General features: G+C 37.9%; 1 non-coding gene across 1 annotated transcript; it reads left to right on the top strand.

The window, feature by feature from the left end:
• Positions 1-8,326: 8,326 nt before the first annotated feature.
• On the top strand, positions 8,327-8,434 carry LOC148555519 (small nucleolar RNA R71). Its single transcript, XR_015886895.1, has one exon. It is a non-coding gene; the product is annotated as a small nucleolar RNA R71 (small nucleolar RNA).
• Positions 8,435-17,136: the final 8,702 nt, after the last annotated feature.

Here is a 17,136-nt window from a genome sequence, read left to right on the forward strand (position 1 = left end):
TAGATAGAAGCATTATATCCTATTTTTTGGAATCTAACTAATTATATCTATTACAGATAGTTGATAGGAGCGATAAAGAGAAAAAAGCATATAGATGTTCCAATAACATTTGCTATGGCTCTGCCAGTCAATCCAGGTACAAATGTATGCAATCAGGTATATTGGTTTAGCTTCCATTGCCAAAGATATCAATGAAGAGAACGTTCTCAGTGAAATCAGCCTTGATGAAGTTCTGTATCGTCAATTACTTGTTCTTTTTCTTTTCCTCTTGTTGTTACTGCTAATATTTTTTTCCAACTATAATTGATTACTGTTTATAGAATTGAAAATATGAAGTCTTAAAATATGAAGCTCGTAATGATATGATGTGTAGAAAATTCAATGTTCAAATTTTGCTATAACTAATTCAATGCGCAACTTTTACTAGTAATGTCTCTTACTTGAATAGAATGAGTAACTTATAGAAACTTTGGACTAATCCTGTGAAGTGTGATTATTTGCAGGGACGTCTGTGCATAAATCATGAACTTAGGAATGTGGGTCAAAAGTTCATTGAAAGGATTGTACATGATCGATGCTATCTGAGTATTAAACATATTCTTGTGTATTTCACTATGTCGACATATGTGTATATAAAATGTATGTGAAGGCTTTAAAAGTAACAAGTAGTTAACAATTCTTGTTTGGGGAAACCGAGATTCTTCTTTGTTGTTTTGCCATCATATTTATATGTTTGTTTTTGTTGATGATAAGCAACAAGGGAAGAGTGAAGCAGAAGAGGAAGAAGAAGATGATGGATGAAATGACAAAGAATCAACCTTCACACTTGTGGTGGCTTGACACCACCACCACCAACCGTTCCCTATGGCTTCAATCCACTCTTTCAGGTTCCAAATTCCATTCCTCTGTGTCCATCCTTATCAATTTGCATAGTCAAAAATGGTTGCAATTTTGGACAAATTCGGAAGTTGTAACTGATAATTTATGATTATTAGATTGTCTTGTAACTTGTTATATGCATAGAAAGTCCATTTTTTTTATAATTGTATTAGCCGTTGGGGAAACCTTTGTTTAGCTTGATTATGACTTGTATATGAATAAAAGTCTGTATCTCCTTTGAAAAATACTGTGAGGAACAGAATGTTGAAGGGTAATAAACTTATATCAGTAGTCCATCAATCCATTTATATATAAATTTATTATCTAATATTTAGTATAAATTATATTTAAAAATTTATTTGTCTTGTTATCTTATATTTTGTATAAATTTTATTTGTATTAATTGTATACTATTTTTCAAATAAAAAAATAATTAAAAAAATGTGGCTATTAAAATCGACGGTAAAGTTGTCACTTTTTAAATTTAAAATAGACAAAAGGAAACAACATATAGACAACGAGCTTGTCGGTATTTTAATAATTAAATCGACGGCACTTTCGTCGAGTTTATTGAATCAAATATCGACGAAAATGGTGTCGATTTTGTATAATAATATCGACGGCTTTTATGTCGATTTTATTGAATAAAATATCGACGAAAATATTATCGATTTTGTATAATAATATCGACGGCAAAACTGTCGATTTTATTAAGAAGGTAAAATTCTCACACTCATATTATAGATGGAAAGGTTGTCGATTTTAGTGAATTATTATCGACGGCCTGGTAAGCCGTCGATTTTATTAGAATTTTGAAAAATCGACAAGCTTACTAGCGACCACATCCACCGTTGATTTTGTCATCGATTTTTGATATTATCGGCGGCCTAGCCGTCGATTTGGCCGTCGATTTTAAAGGTGTTTCTTGTAGTGAACAATGCCAAAAAGCGTATAAATTATCCGCTCATCACAACACCAAACTTAAATTGTTGCTTGCCCCCATGCAACTGAAAATCAAATAGGATAAAAAGAAGAGAATATACTATAAATTCCAAACTATCAATGAAATATAGCTCCAATCAGATGAGAGGGACTTGTAGTTTTTTGCCTCTTGAATAGTTTTGGCATCTCACTTTATCCATTGAGGTTCAGAATGATTGGCATCTATAGGAACTCAGAGTTCAGATAGTGTTATTGATTCTCCTAGTTCAGTATGTTGATTCTTGAACACAACTATTTTATGAGTCTTGGCCGTGGCCCTAAGCACTTTGTTTTCCAGTATTACCACCGGATACATAAATGCCACAGACACATAACTGGGTGAACCTTTTCAGATTGTGACTCAGCATTGCTAAAGTCCCCAATTAGAGGTGTCCAGGGTTCTTAAGCACACTCTTTTTTTGCTTTGGACCTTGACTTTAACCGCTCAGTCTCAAGTTTTCACTTGACACCTTCACGCCACAAGCACATGGTTAGGGACAGCTTGGTTTAGCCGCTTAGGCCAGGATTTTATTCCTTTAGGCCCTCCTATCTACTGATGCTCAAAGCCTTGGGATCCTTTTTATTTACCCTTGCCTTTTGGTTTTAAGGGTTATTGGCTTTTTGCGCTTGCTTTTTCTTTTTCTATTTCCCCTTTTTTTTCGCTATTTTTTTTTCTGCAAGCTTTTGTATTCACTGCTTTTTTTTGCTTCAAGAATCAAGTTTATGATTTTTCAGATTATCAAATAACATGTCTCCTTATCATCATTCTTTCAAGAGCCAACATATTTAACATTCTTAAACAACAACTTCAAAAGACATATGCACTGTTCAAGCATTCATTCAGAAAACAAAAAGTATTGTCACCACATCAATATAATTAAACTAAGTTCAAGGATAAATTTGAAACTCATGTACTTCTTGTTCTTTTGAATTAAAAACATTTTTTATTTAAGAGAGGTGATGGATTCATAGGACATTCATAACTTTAAGACAAAGTTACTAAATACTAATGATCATGTAATAAGGCACTAACATAGATAAGCACTTAACATAAAGAAAACGAAAAACAGAAAATTTGAGAACAAGGAATGAGTCCACCTTAGTGATAGTGGCGTTTCCTTCTTGAGGAACCAATGATGTCCTTGAGCTCTTTTATGTCTCTTCCTTGTCTTTGTTGCTCCTCCCTCATTGCTCTTTGATCTTCTCTAATTTCATGGAGGATGATTGAGTGCTCTTGATGTTCCACCCTTAGTTGTCCCATGTTGGAACTCAGTTCTCCTAGGGAGATGTTGATTTGCTCCCAAAAATTCTGTGGAGGAAAGTGCATCCCTTGAGGCATCTCATGGATTTCTTGGTGATGAGCTTCTTCATGCGTCTCTTGAGATCCATGAATAGGCTCTCTTTGTTTGCTCCATCCTTTTCTTAGTGATGGGCTTGTCCTCATCAATGAGGATATCTTCCTCTATGTCAGTCCCAGCCGAGTTGCATAGATGGCAGATGAGGTGAGGAAAAGCTAACCTTGCCATAGTGGAGGACTTGTCAGCCACCTTGTAGAGTTCTTGAGGTATAATCTCATGAACCTCAACCTTTTCTCCAATCATGATGCTATGGATCATGATGGCCCGGTCTATAGTAACTTCAGACCGGTTGCTAGTGGGAATGATTGAGCGTTGAATGAACTCCAACCATCCTCTAGCTACAGGCTTAAGGTCCAGTCTTCTCAGTTGAACCGGTTTGCCTTTTGAGTCAATCTTCCATTGAGCTCCTTCCACACATATGTCCATAAGGACTTGGTCCAACCTTTGATCAAAGTTGACTCTCCTTTTATAGGGGCGTGCGTTCTCTTCCATCATTGGCAAGTTGAACGCCAACCTTACATTTTCCGGACTAAAATCTAAGTAATTCCCCCGAACCATAGTGAGAAAATTCTTTGGGTTCGGGTTCTTACTTTGATCATGGTTCCTAGTGATCAATGCATTAGCATAGAAGTCTTGAACCATTAGAATTCTGACTTGTTGGATGGGGTTTGTTAGAACTTCCCAACCTCTTCTATGGATCTCATGTCGGATCTCCGGATACTCATTTCTCTTGATTTTGAAAGGGACCTCGGGGATCACCTTCTTCTTGGCCACAACATCATAGAAGTGGTTTTGATGAGCTTTGGAGATGAATCTTTCCATCTCCCATGACTCAGAGGTGGAAGCTTTTGTCTTCCCTTTCCCTTTTCTAGAGGATTCTCCGGTCTTAGGTACCATCAATGGTAATGGAAAAACAAAAAGCTTATGCTTTTACCACACCAAACTTAGAATATTCCTCGCCATCGAGCAAGAGAAGAAAGAAGAGATGAAGAAGAAGAAGAAATGGAGGAGAGGGAAAGAGGTTGTGTTGTGTGAAAATGAAGAAGAATGGAGAGGTTTATATAGTGGAGGGAGAGGGGTTAAGGTTCGGCCATATGGGGAGGGTTTGGGTGGGAAAGTGATTTTGAATTTTGAAGGTAGGTGGGGTTTATGAGGTAGGTTTATGGGGAAGAGTGGATGGATGTGAGTGGTGAATGGGTGATAGGGAAGAGAGCTTGAGGTGATTGGTGAAGGGTTTTGGGGAAGGGTGTTTATTGGGAAGAGAGGATGAACATTGAGAAGAGGGAAGAGTATGAGTGGAGGTAGGTGGGGATCCTGTGGGGTCCATAGATGCTGAGATGATCCTGTGGGGTCCACAGATCTTGAGGTGTCAAGGAATTGCATCCTTGCACCAATTAGGCATGTAAAATGCCTTTGCATGCAATTTTGGCGTTTAAACGCCGAATTGGTGCTTGTTCTGGGCGTTCAGCACCCAGATGCAGGATGTTTCTGGCGTTGAACGCCAGTTCTATGCTTGTTTCTGGCGTTCAGCACCAGCTTTCCTCAGTGTGCATTCCTGGCGTCTGAACACCAGGATGCTGCTTGTTTTGAGCGTTCAACGCCAGATCCATGCTTTGTTCTGGTGTTGAACGCCAGCCAGATGCTCCTTACTGGCGTTTAAAGGCCTGTAAGTCCTTCCTCCAAGGTGTGATTTTTCTTCTGTTGTTTTTGATTCTGTTTTTTATTTTTCTATTTATTTTGTGACTCCATGACAAACCCCAATTTGACGGTTTGTTTTGCCTTGAATTTAGAACATTTTGATAACCTTTTGTCACATTTAGCCTAAGAATTAGCATGGTTTTGTTATCTCTTCCATGATTGTGCTTAAGTGTAAAAAACATGCTTTTTAAGCCTTGTCTTGGTAAATTCTAGTTTCTGTTTGATTCCATACGATGCCTTGATGTGTTTGCTAGTAACCTCAGGATTGAAACTAGGCATGGATCAAAGGAAGCAAGGAAGGAAGCAAGGAAGGAAGCATACAAGTGGAGAGAAGCATAAAAAAAAGTCAAAGAAGCAAAGTCAGCCATGCACGCGCACGCGCACAAGGCGCTCGCGCGCACATTGCAGAATCGACCAGGGACGCGCACGCGTACCATGCGCGCACGCGCCGATGATGGCACATGACCTCATTAATGCAACACGTGCCTGGCGATTTTGAGAGGTTTTCTCAACCCATTTTGGCGCCAAATTGCTAAGGGAAAGGAGTAAAAGGAGGAAGGATTAAGGGAGGATCATCATTCATCACTTAGGATCATTGATCACTTTAGATGTTAGTTACCAATTAGTTTAGTTTAGCTTTGTAGTTAGTTTCTAGAGAGAGAAGCTCTCTCTTCTCTCTAGGATTAGGATTAGGAATTAGGGTTAGATTAGGATCTCATAGTTCTAGGTTTAATTCAAGTCTCCTTCTACTTCTACCTTCAATCGATGATTGCTACACTTTGGTTCTTTTCTCTCTCCCTATTCTCTTGATTGTAATTTCTCTTATTTTGTTTCTAGGTTTTGTAATTGAGATACTCTTGTTCTCTTTATTTCCTTTTAATAATGCAATTTGAGGTAATTCATGATAATTGTGATTTCCTTGGTTGTTGTTGTTGATCCTTTGTATTCAATTGTAGTTAGAATTCATTCTTGTTGTGATTGACTATACTTTTCTTTTATGCCTTCCAAGTGTTTGATTAAATGCTTGGAAGAATGTTAGACTAGAATTTTATGTTCTTGGCTTGAGAAGGTAACTTAGGATTTATTGAGTCACTAGTGTCCAATTGATTGATAGTTGATAGCCATTAACTCTAGCCTTCATTAATCCAATTAGTGAAAAGCTAGGACTTATGGACTAGGATTGATATAACTCACTTGACTTTCCTTTGTTAATCGATTTAAGGATGACTAAGTGGGATTAATCCTTGCAACTACCATACTTGTGGCTAGTGATAATGATGAAGACCCTTGACAACCAAACCTTGCCAAGACCATTTTGTGAATAAAGTTTTCCTACCATTTACTATTCACATTCCTCATCCAAAACCCCAAAATAAACAAGTCCATAACCAATAACAAGAACACTACCCTGCAAGTCCTTTGAGAGACGACCCGAGGTTTAAATACTTCGGTTTATAGATTTTAGGGGTTTGTACTTGTGACAACCAAATTTTTGCATGAAAGGATTATTGTTGGTTTAGAGACTATACTTCAACGAGATTTCATTTGTGAAATTCTAAACCGTCAAAAATCCAATCATCACTCCACATGATCATGAACCTAATAAAACATGAAAGAACAATAAAAATAAAAATAAAATTAGATAAATAAAAATTGGGTTGCCTTCCAACAAGCGCTTCTTTAATGTCAATAGCTTGACAGCGGGCTCTCATGGAGCCACACAGGTGATCAGGTCAATTTTATAGACTCCCAACACCAAACTTAGAGTTTGGATATGGGAGTTCAATACCAAACTTAGAGTTTGGTTGTGGCCTCCCAACACCAAACTTAGAGTTTGACTGTGGGGGCTCTGGTTGACTCTGTTTTGTGAGAAGCTTACTGTACCTCTTTTCCATATTTATAGAAAGGTGACCTTGAGTTTTAAACACAAGGGAGTCGTCATTCAATTGAAGGACTAATTCACCTCTGTCTACATCAATCACAGCTCTTGCTGTGGCTAGGAAGGGTCTTCCAAGAATGATGGATTCATCCTCATCCTTCCCAGTATCCAGGATTATAAAATCAGCAGGGATGTAAAGGCCTTCAACCTTTACTAACACGTCCTCTACTTGTCCATAAGCCTCTTTTGTTGAGTTGTCTGCCATCTCTAATGAGATCTTAGCAGCTTGCACCTCAAAGATTCCTAGTTTCTCCATTACAGAGAGTGGCATGAGGTTTATTCCTGACCCAAGGTCACATAGAGCCTTTTCAAAGGTTATGGTGCCTATGGCACAAGGTATTAGGAACTTTCCAGGATCCTGTTTCTTCTGAGGCAGTCTCAGTTGATCCAATGCATTCAGTTCATTGGTGAACAGGGGAGGTTCATCTCCCCAAGTCTCTTTACCAAATAAATTGGCATTCAGCTTCATGATTGCACCAAAGAACTTGGCAACTTGCTCTTCAGTAACATCTTCATTCTCTTCAGAAGAAGAGTACTCTTCAGAGCTCATGAATGGCATAAGGAGGTTCAATGGAATCTCTATGGTCTCTAGATGAGTCTCAGATTCCTTTGGTTCCTCAGAGGGAAACTCCTTATTAATCACTGGACGTCCCAGGAGGTCTTCCTCCTTGGGATTCACGTCCTCCCCTTCCTCCTTAGATTCGGCCATGATGGTTATATCTATGGCCTTGAAATCTCTCTTCGAATTCTCTTTTGTATTGCTTGGGAGAGTACTAGGAGGGGTTTCAATGATCTTCTTACTCAGCTGGCCCACTTGTGCCTCCAAATTTCTAATGGATGACCTTGTTTCATTCATGAAACTCAAAGTGGCCTTAGATAGATCAGAGACTAAGTTTGCTAAATTAGAGGTATTTTGTTCAGAGTTATCTGTCTGTTGCTGAGTGGATGATGAAAAAGGCTTGCTATTGCTAAACCTATTTCTTCCACCATTATTAAAGCCTTGTTGAGGCTTTTGTTGATCCTTCCATGAGAAATTTGGGTGATTTTTCCATGAGGGGTTATAGGTGTTCCCATAAGGTTCACCCATATAATTTACCTCTGCTATTGCAGGGTTCTCAGGATCATAAGCTTCTTCTTCAGAAGATGCCTCTTGAGTACTGTTGGATGCAGCTTGCATTCCATTCAAACTCTGAGAAATCATATTAACTTGCTGAGTCAATATTTTATTCTGAGCCAATATGGCATTCACAGTATCAATTTCAAGAACTTCCTTCTTCTGAGGCGTCCTATTACTCACAGGATTCCTCTCAGAAGTGTACATAAACTGGTTGTTAGCAACCATGTCAATGAGTTCTTGAGCTTCTGCAGGCGTTTTCTTTAGGTGAATGGATCCACCTGCAGAAGTATCCAATGACATCCTAGCTAATTCACACAGACCATCATAGAATATATCCAGGATGGTCCATTCTGAAAGCATGTCAGAAGGAAACTTTTTGGTCAGTTCCTTGTATCTCTCCCAAGCTTCATAGAGGGATTCACCTTCTTTCTGTCTGAAGGTTTGAACATCCACTCTAAGCTTACTCAGCTTTTGAGGAGGAAAGAACTTGGCTAAGAAAGCCTTGACCAGCTTATCTCAAGAGTTCAGGCTATCCTTAGATTGAGAGTCCAACCATATTCTAGCTCTGTCTCTCACAGCAAAAGGGAAAAGCATGAGCCTGTAGACTTCAGGATCTACTCCATTAGTCTTAACAGTATCATATATCTGCAAGAATTCAGTTAAGAACTGAAAAGGATCTTCAGATGGAAGTCCATGAAACTTGCAGTTTTGTTGCATCAGAGAAACTAATTGAGGTTTCAGCTCAAAGTTATTTGCTCCAATGGCAGGGATGGAGATGCTTCTTCCATGTAAATTGGAATTAGGTGCAGTAAAGTCACCAAGCATCCTCCTTGCATTATTATTATTTTCGGCTGCCATCTCCTCTTCCTGTTCGAAAATTCCTTTAAGGTTGTCTCTGGATTGTTGTAATTTAGCTTCTCTTAGTTTCCTCTTCAGAGTCCTTTCAGGTTCAAGGTCTGCTTCAACAAGAATGTTCTTGTCCTTGCTCCTGCTCATATGAAAGAGAAGGGAACAGAAAAATAATAATAGGGATCCTTTTTACCACAGTATAGAGGTTCCCTTGTTGTGAGTAGAAGAAAAGAAGAAAGAGAGTGAAGAAGAGAAGAATTCGAACTCAGAAGAGAAGAAGGGGTTCGAATTTTTGGGTGAGGAGAAGTGTTCGTAGATGAATAAATAAATAGAAGGATATGATAGAGAGAATTTCGAAAATTAAATTTTGAAAAAGAGTTAATGATTTTCGAAAATTAAAGGAGAATTGAAATTAAAATTAAAATTTAAACAATTAAGTAATTAAAAAGAATTTTTGAAAAAGAGGGAGGTATTTTCGAAAATTAGAGAGGGATAGTTGGTTAGGTAGTTTTGAAAGAGATAAGAAACAAACCAAAAGTTAATTAGTTAGTTGAAACAAATTTTGAAAATCAATTTTTAAAAGATAAGAAGATAAGAAGTTAGAAAAGATATTTGAAAAAGATAAGATAAAAAGATATTTTTGAAAAGATATGATTGAAATTAGTTTTGAAAAAGATTTGATTTTTAAAATCATAATTAATGACTTGATTCACAAGAAATCACAAGATATGATTCTAGAACTTAAAGTTTGAATCTTTCTTAACAATTAAGTAACAAACTTGAAATTTTTGAATCAAAACATTAATTGTTGATGATATTTTCGCAAATATGATATAAAATTAAGAAAAATATTTTTGAAAAATATTTTTAAAATTTTTGAAAATAAATAAGAAAAATAAAAAAGATATGATTTTTGAAAAAGATAAAATTTTTAAATTGAAAATTTGATTTGACTCATAAGAAACAACTAAATTTTAAAAAGTTTTGAAAAAGTCAACTCAAATTTTCGAAAATTTATCAGTGAAAAAAGGAAAGATATTTTTTTGATTTTTGAATTTTTAATGATGAAAGAGAAAAACAAAAAAAAATGACTCACAACATGAAAATTATGAATCAAAACACATGATGCATGCAAGAACACTATGAATGTCAAGATGAACATCAAGAACACTTTGAATGTCAAGATGAAAATCAAGAACTTATTTTTGAAAAATTTTCAAGAAAAGAAAACATGCAAGACACCAAACTTAGAAATTTTTAATGCATAGACACTATGAATGCAAGAATGCATATGAAAAACAAGAAAAGACACAAAACACAAAAATATGAAGATCAAACAAGAAGACTGGCCAAGAACAACTTGAAGATCATGAAGAACACTATGAATGCATGAATTTTCGAAAAATGCATAATAAATTTTTAGAAAAAATACAATTGACAACAAACTTAAAAGTTGACTTAAGACTCAAACAAGAAACACAATATTTTTTTGATTTTTATGATTTTATGATTTTTTTGTATTTTTGTATATTTTTTTCGAAAAACATATAGGAAAAAGAAAATAAGAAATTCAAAAATTTTTAATAAGAATTCCAGGAATCCTTCAATGTTCGCCTAAAGCTCCAATCCAAGGGTCAGGCATGGCTTAACAGCCAGCCAAGCTTTAGAGGATACAAATCAGTCATACAATAACAAATTTGATTAGCAACAACTAGCTTGCTCTTGTAACGATGACTTGGAAGCCTAAGTCCAAATGAATTTAGACATGGCTTTACAGCCAGCCAGGCTTCAACATGCTTCATGAAACTCTAGAATTCATTCTTAAAAATTCTGAAATAATTTTCGAAAACAAAGGGAAAATTTTTTGAAAGATTTTTGAAAAAAAAAATTTTCTTTTTGAAAATAAAACAAAAAGAAAATTACCTAATCTGAGCAAAAAGATGAACCGTCAGTTGTCCAAACTCGAACAATCCCCGGCAACGGCGCCAAAAATTTGGTGCACGAAATTGTGATATCTGGTAATGGCTCAAAAAACTTGGTGCTCTAATCTTAATTCATAATTTGTCACAACTTCGATACAACTAAGTGATGCACGGAAAACTTATCTCATAACAAATTTCCTTCTGCAAGTGTACCGAATTTGTCGTCAAGTAAAAACTCACAATAGAGTGAGGTCGAATCCCACAAGGATTGATTGATCAAGCAACTTTAATTAGAGGAATGTTCTAGTTGAGTGAATCAGAAATTTAGTTGAGAATTGCAGAAAATTAAATGGTGGAAAAGTAAATGGCAGAAAGTAAATTGCAAAATCTTAAATGGGAATGGGGGAATTGCTCATAAATGTAAATGACAGAAATTAAAGAGAATGGGTAAGATCAGAAATGGGAGTTCATTGGGCTTAGGAGATGTTGCATTCTCCGGATCAATCTCATTTATATCTCTTCCTCAATCAATGCACTCATTGATCTCCTTGGCAATCTTAAGTGATTGAATTACAATTTCTTGTAATTGAATCTCTCAAATCTTGATCAATAGCCAATTCCTTGGTCAATTGCTCATGAGAAGAGATGAAGTATAGTCACTGATTATACCACATGCATTTACCAAACCAAGTATTGAGAGGATTATAGTCACATATCCATCCAAACCCAATTTGGTCCATCATGAGAAAGCATTTCTAGCTTGATCTCTTCATTCCTCTTCCAAGGTTCAGAAGAGATCCAAGTATGAATAGTTTCTTTTCCAAGATCACTATCCAATTGGATGAAAATCGAAAGTTTTCAAGTAAAATCAAGAGAAAAGATAGAAGAAGAATAATGAAAACTAGTATTGATCCATCAAATTACAACAGAGCTCCCTAACCCAATGAAAGGGGTTTAGTTGTTCATAGCTCTGGAAAAGGAAAACAAAGATGGAGAATACATAATGAAAACTAGAAGTGCAGAGAAAGTAAATACAGGAAGTAGTTCTATGCTATTTTCCAACTCCCGGAACTCCCTAAAATAATTCAAAGCTACTCCTATATATACTACTCTTCTCATCTTCTAGTTGGTTCTTCAAGTCTTGGGCCTTTGGATCTTGAGTTTGAAGCAGTTCTTTTCTTCATTTGGGCTTGGCTTTACTTGCAGAGAGAAAGTGTGAAGTGGGCAGAGACTTTAGCTCAGGGAGTTAGGGGTGTTAACGTTTAGTGAAAATATGAGTTCGAGAACGTTAGTGACAATCAACTTTCTCACTAACGTTCCTAAGTAAAAGCCACGTTAATTTCAACGTTAGTAGCACAAACGTTGCCACTAACGTTGCCTCTAGGTCCTTCGCACACGTTATTGGGGCTTAACTTTCCCAATAACGTTGAAAAGCCCCCATTGCTCCTACGTTAGAGCCCACGTTAACTTAGTTAACGTGGCTCTTTAACGTGGGCTTGCCATCCTTCGAGAACGTTAGTGACACTCAACATTGTCACTAACGTTCCAATGTGCCTCCATGTCTCACGTTAGATCCCACGTTAACTTAGTTAACGTGGCTCTTTAACGTGGCATTGCTTAGCCATCCCTAACGTTAGTGACAATGTTGAGTGTCACTAACGTTGGCTCATCTTTTACTCATCCACGTTAGCTTCCACGTTAACTAAGTTAACGTGGGAGTTAACGTGGCTCATAGTGGCTTGTGTGGCTCCTTCCAACGTTAGTGACAATGTTCAGTGTCACTAACGTTGGCCATCACCTTCTTCTCTCACGTTAGCCTCCACGTTAACTAAGTTAACGTGGAAGTTAACGCGGCTCCTTGGGGTTGTGTGGTTGCTTCCAACGTTAGTGACAATGTTGGGTGTCACTAACGTTGTCGACCACTCTTGCCTCTTCACGTTAGCTTCCACGTTAACCAAGTTAACGTGGGAGTTAACATGGCATTGTGCACTTAGGCAAACGTTAATGACAATGTTGAATGTCACTAACATTTGCTTCCTTTCCCCACTTTAACGTTAGAAGCCACGTTAACTAAGTTAATGTGGACTCTAACGTGGCCACTTGTGAGTATTGGCCAACGTTAGTGATAATGTTAAGTGTCACTAACGTTGGCTCAAATTCCCTTCTTCACATTAGTGTTCACGTTAACTTAGTTAACGTGACTCTTAACGTGGATAATGATGGCTTCGAGAGCGTTATTGGCATCACTTTTCTCATTAACTCTGCAAGTTACCTCCCATTCCTTGCTTCCTTTGGTCCTGAAATCAGGCAATAGAGTACATCAAAGTTCTAGTCCAAGTCATGGGTAATGCAGCATACAATTTGTCACTAAACTCATGCAAAATCCTCATGAAATCATGTAAAATGCACAATGTATGCTTGAATCCAGGTGTAAGTGAATATCTACCCAAAACTAGCTTATTTCCTAAGAAAATGCATGAAACTACCCTAAAAACAGTAAAGAAAAGGTTAGTGAAACTGGCCAAAATGCCCTGGCATCACAACACCAAACTTAAAGCTTGCTTGTCCCTAAGCAAGTACTGGAACAAGAGAATGATGAATGGGATACCAAGAGAAATAAGTCATTCTTGTGGAAGTTATGTCCCTGGTTTTATGGTGGTTTCATGCATAGCAACTTAGGTTCATTCCTGGCTTTCAGACCTTTATCATATCCTAGAATACTCACTATGATTGCATCCCATGAAACTTTTATTTATTGATCCTTTTGCTGTTATTTCAGGGCTTATTGGTGTTCTTCATGCTAAGTGTTCTGTAAGGGGGCAACTCTTTAAGATAAGCTTTCAGCCAACACTCCCGAACCAGTTGGTTCAAGGTGCTAGGTGTTGAGACACCCCTAAGGACTTACTCCCTTAAGTCTCTCCCCCATACATACACACCACAGGCATATAGTTTATTCATTTTCTTTTCTTGATGCCTTGGTGTCCAGCACCTCTTTGGGTTACTAAATGTTCTGTGGTGAGGGTTACTCTTGATAGTGGACTTTCAGCTGATAATCCCGAGTTAGTTAACCCAAGTTACCAAGTGATAAGGCACCCCTAAGAGCTTATTCATCCAAGTAGATCCCTCACACAGGAACACCACAGACACATGCCTCAAGATTTAAAACCATTAGTGCCTAGCCTTATTGCTTAGTCTTTTTCTTTTATTCCTCAACTTTGATTGTTCTTTCCCTTTTTCTTATTAGGATCTTCTTATTTATCTAATCTCATGGGGTGTGTCTCAAGTATAGTATTCATGACAGATAGTTGTCTTCCCACCTTATGGTTGAACCAACTTAGCTAACTTATGATCCCACCAAAATCTCATGAATGCACTTCCATATTATGAACTCCACTCTGGTCTTTTTTTTAAAAAAAAAAAAAAACACACTCATTCTCTTTTTTATTTGGTTTCAAGGGACAAGCATACAATTAAGTAAGGTAAAGATGCAGTGACATAAGGACTAGATATCATAAACCTCTTCAACAAGAACTTAAAAGAAGGAATTTAGAAATGTTTAAACTGAAATGGAAGCAAGTTCTATTTCATACAAGATCTTCCTTATTTAAAACATAGAGAAAGATTGACCAAAGAAGGAACTCCACCACCTTTTATTCTTGTGGATGTCCATGCTCTCCTTCTTGATTGCTTGTGCTCCCACTTCCCTTGCCTTTTCCAAGCAGCTTCTTCCAGAAACCACCATCTTCCATCTTCTTCTTGAGTGTCTCCTTTTGCTGTTTCACTTTCCTCTCTTCTTGTTCTACAAAATCTTTTTGGACCTCATCATATGTAGGGATGGCATAGTGTAGCTGATGCATATTACTGGACATGTAGTTCAACTTGGCTTGAGTGTTGACGTGGAACTCCTCCCGATGTAGTTGTCGTCCTTCATTAAGTACAGTGAACTCATTGAATGCTTTCATCTGGGCTAGTTGTCGCTGATTGAGTTCCTGCAAATGCTTATCTTGACGTTCTTGTCTCTCGGTAACTTGGTGGATGGTTTGAGTGAGCTGGGAGTATTGTTCCTGTTGCTGTTCCATTTGTTGTTTCTTCCACTCTTCTTGTTGGCTCATCCAGTTCAATATTTGCTCTTGTCCTTCCATATGTCTCATCCCCAAATCTTCAATAGCTCTTAGAAGGTGATTCATATTCAGATCAGCTGGGTAAGGATGCTCTCCCTGTTGATATTCTTCCTGATGAGACTCCTCTTGGTGAGTTCATTCCCTTGCTTTTAGTTTCCCTATTTGTAGCCTTCTTTGTTGCTGAGCAGGTGTAGTATAGGCCATACGCTGGGTTGTCATTAGCCTCCCTGGGTTAACCCAGTCTGGATTACTATCCTCAAAGACCACCATGGCCTTTGTGCACAATCGGAGAATGGTGCTGGGGTACCAAAGCCTGGCGCCTGATTCAAGCTTCTCAGCTGAATCTTGAATTCCCTCAGCTATAAGTTCATGCACGTTAATTTCTCCACCTTGTACTAGGCAATGTACCATAGTTGCTCAATTAATATTTACCTCTGAATTATTTACAGCTGGGAGAATAGACCTCCTCACGAGTTCAAACCACCCCTTGGCTTCTGGGCTAAGGTCTCCCCTCTTGATGAACTGGGGACTCCCATCTCCATACCTCTCCCAGTCAGCTGCTATAACACAGATGTCAGTCACTATCTCAGTGATCTTATCATTGTCTTGGATTTTACTTATCCTTGTACGATAGCTAGGCTCATCAAAGTGTGGTGATTTCAGGTGAAGAGTTCTTATTATAGCATTTGGACTGAAGTCTACCTCCTTTCCCCTTACATAGCTTTTGAAGGTTGGGGTTCTGGTTTTGTCTTCTCTGACCACATTTGCGTAGAACTCTTTGATGAAGTTTGCATTGATCTTTCCCTCTGGATTGGTGAGTAATTGCCACCCTCTTTCTTCAATCTTCTCCCAAATCTGTGGGCATTCGTCTTCATTGATTTGGAAGGTTAACTCGGGCAGTATCTTTTTGAGCTTTATCCGCTCAAATTCTCGTTCATGGAAGGTAGTCTTGAATCTCTTCTCGTCGAAGGGAATGTTCTCCGTTGGTTCCTTCTTCTTCTGCCTCTTGGAGCTTGATGATGCCATGAATGAAGTTAAAGCAAAAAGGGTGTAGTGAAGGGAAGAGATGTGGGGTTTAGAGAGTGGGAGGTTGAAGAATTGGTTGCTGGAAAGTGAAGTGCAAGGGGTATGAATTTTGAATGTGGAGATGGTGTGAATTTGATTCACTTATATAGAGAAGTGATGAAGAGATGAAAGGTGTGGATTGATGGGGTTGGTGTATGATGAACGGATGGGGATGTGTATGGAGTAAGCACGAGGATTCTCAACTTTATGATGGAGTTGGTTCGCTTTCCATGTTTGTTCTTCCTCCAATGTTGCATGGCAACCATTCCCAATGCATTCCCCTTGAGGCACGTGTGTAGTGCCCTCTTCATGAATTGGCCGAACCTTTCCCATTAAATTATCCAATCAATCTCTTTCAATGTTCCTTTCCTTTCCCTATAAAGATAAAATAAGAAAAGTAAGAATTATCACAAAAAGAAATCACTTTAAATTCTTACGGCTAAAATAATAAAGAGATGAAAAGATGAGATTGTTTATTCATGAACTCCAACTAACTAACTAACTGTGTATCCTTATATGCATTTTGGTGGCACCATGGGGTGACACCAAACTTAGTTTGGAGCACTGTGATCAAAAGTCTTGTTCAAAGCTCCAAGACTAGCATGCTCTCTGTTGCATTCATGCTTTCTTGGTACGCTTTGAACACCAAACTTGTTCTTCACTATATACTGCAATATAAGGACTTCACCGAGTTTGGGTTGGAATTCATGAATATTGACTTATTCAATAATAAAAGCTAATAAAACATGGGTTGCCTCCCATGAAGCGCTTCTTTAGCGTCATTAGCTTGACGTTTCTCCTTCATCAGGGAGGTTGATAATGCTTCAAGTCCTCCCCTCTTGCTTTGGACTTATATCCATTGGTTGTATCAATGATCTCTACATGCTCCAAGGAAAGAACTCTGTTAATAATGAAGACCTTTGGTAACTGAGATGGTACAGTTGGGAGGTCAGGTGGGATATCTGGGAAGTAGGCTGAGATCACTTTATCTCCTGGAGAGAAATCTTCCGTAGGAATCTTCTTGTTCCTCCACCCCCTTGGTACCTTCTTCTTTGTCTCTTTTGATGCTTCACTGCTCTTGGCGACTTCTTCTTCTAAGTACATTTTGTTGTTGTCTTCACATGCCTCTGGTGGTTTAGGTTCCTCCAGCTTCTCCTTGAGCTGTGACGATTGCTGTTTGCCTTGTTCATCATTCAGTGGGGTTTTC

Source organism: Arachis ipaensis, chromosome B6 (assembly GCF_059453495.1).
Source record: "Arachis ipaensis isolate K30076 ecotype BB chromosome B6, ASM5945349v1, whole genome shotgun sequence".
Taxonomy (NCBI): Eukaryota; Viridiplantae; Streptophyta; class Magnoliopsida; order Fabales; family Fabaceae; genus Arachis; species Arachis ipaensis.